This window comes from Medicago sativa, chromosome 6 (assembly GCF_051527215.1).
Source record: "Medicago sativa cultivar Bolivia chromosome 6, Bolivia_mono, whole genome shotgun sequence".
Classification (NCBI taxonomy): Eukaryota; Viridiplantae; Streptophyta; class Magnoliopsida; order Fabales; family Fabaceae; genus Medicago; species Medicago sativa.
In genome coordinates, this window is record NC_140754.1 from 75,653,452 (window position 1) to 75,655,676 (window position 2,225).

At 27.7% G+C, this 2,225-nt stretch overlaps 1 long non-coding RNA gene across 2 annotated transcripts; it reads left to right on the plus strand.

Moving 5' to 3' along the window:
* The first annotated feature begins 302 nt into the window (after positions 1-302).
* Positions 303-1,760, plus strand: LOC146916848 (uncharacterized). Of its 2 annotated transcripts, XR_015015336.1 has the most exons (4): positions 303-597; positions 1,078-1,173; positions 1,262-1,376; positions 1,536-1,760. It is a non-coding gene; the product is annotated as an uncharacterized LOC146916848 (long non-coding RNA). The 2 variants fall into 2 exon arrangements; XR_015015337.1 differs by lacking the exon at positions 1,262-1,376.
* The last annotated feature ends 465 nt before the right edge of the window (positions 1,761-2,225 follow it).

Consider the following 2,225-nt stretch of genomic DNA (forward strand, 5'->3'; position numbering starts at 1 on the left):
TAACAAAGAATCCCAATTTTAATGGAAATCCCTATTTTAATGCATCCTAAAGATAAAATAAAAACTATAACATAATTTTCATGAAGTTTGCGTTTTTTGTTTTTTTATTTATATTTGAAAAAAAAATGCTTTTTTTTGTTACACAAAAAAAAAACGCTTTATACACTAACAACAAAGCGTAACTTCTTTTTGTTATATACTCAAAAGTAACAAAGAATCCCAATTTTAATGGAAATCCCTATTTTAATGCATCCTAAAGATAAAATAAAAACTATAACATAATTTTCATTAAACATATTTTTTAAAGCAATTAATAACATAACCCAAAACTACTTTACTCAAAACTTTCATTAGATCGTGTGCAGGAAATTCAGTCCAGAACCACCACCTCTATTGATTCATTCATCACCAACCACCTATATCTATCAATTCATTCATCACCATCACTCGCTTCCTTCGATCTATTCCAAAACCATAACCGTCTCTTTCGATTCATTCCAGAACAACCACCTCTATCTCACTCTTAATTGCGGTGCATCATATCGTCGCTGCCGTCGACCGGTTACAGCTTTTTCAATACTCAATTCTTCATCTCAGGTACCATCTTCATTCTTTCCTTACCTCAATTTAACTCAAATATTCTTTAATTTTTTCATATTTTCATCTGGATATTTTAGGTTTTCAAGGTTCAAACTAAATTTAAGACTTCACTGTTAGTGATTAGGATGAATTTGACAATCGAAAATTCAAAATTTTTGTTTGATGAATAATTACTGAAATTTGACAATTGTTTATTAAAGATTTTGGGTTTAATTAAACTCTACACAACTAGTAAGATGAATAATTTTTCTTTTGGTTCAATTTTTTTTTTTTTATATATATAAACAATAACACTTTTTGTGTGTGACTAGAATTATTTTCTAATAAACTAATTGAATGATGTGATAATATGATATACACTATGCATATGCCTTTTGTATAACCTACTAATCAATTCCATAATCATCCATCGTGACTTCTACATGGCATACCAAATAAACTAACTTATACAATTACTTATTATTTTATTTTTTGTAGTGTCCTTGCCAAGAAAATGGTATAGATTGCGGGTACTTTGTGATGAGGTTTATGAAAGATATTCTCATTTCAAAACTAAATGAGATTCCAAAGTTGGTATGTTTTTTTATATTAAAGTATAATATCTATGTATAATTAAGTTTATTAAGTAACATGGTTATTTTTAATGTTATAATATATACAGTACATTGATGGTTTCAAGTGTGTGACATACTCAAAAGATAAACTAATAGAAATCTAAGAAGAATGGTGTCGGTTCATGATCAACCTAAAAGTTATATGATTTTTTTTATAATAAGGTGAGTTTAATGTTTCTAAATATATTTGCTAGAAGTGGTACGTAGTTGTTTTAATTTATAATCTTGCTTTAATTTCTACTCATGATCAGTAGTACTTTGAATTTATCTCTAATATAATATAGTGTTATTGCTTAATGGCGTTTTCTGTTATATATTCAGGTGGAGGAGAGTGAACGAAATTTGGAAATGAATGATGATTTGCGTGCTTGTTTTGGATAAAAATGTTGAGAAGACCAAGAAGATAGATGAAGACTGCATGATACCATAGAAGATTTTGATCTTTATGTCAACTAATTAGTTGTAACTCTTAGAGATATCCATGTTACCATATTAGAGGCTATACATTTCTGACTTTTATGCTATATATACATACATTTTTTATGATATGGTTATGTTTTATTCGATAAATAATAGTCTCAATTATAATGTGCCTAAATTATATACATTTCCCTTTAAATTTCAGACTTTATATATATATATATATATATATATATATATTACTTTAAATTAATAAAAAAACGCTATCTGGAAAGGAATTTTTTTTTGACAAAAATAAAATAAAATAAATGCTTTTCCTAGCGCTTTTTTTCCTTTATAAAGCGTTATCTAAACCTATTGTTACATAGCGCTTTTAAAACAAAAACGCTGTTTTTAAACTTGTCTTAGATGACGTTTATTTTTGAAAGCGCTATCTAAGGATAACCTTTGCTAGCACTTTTTGACATAAAGCGCTATATAAACCCTGCTATAGCTAGCGCTTTATACAGAAAAAAAGCGCTATATTACCTTTACCAGCGCCATTTACAATAGCGCTTCAAAAGCGCTACCTAAAGCCAAAAAAAAGCGCTA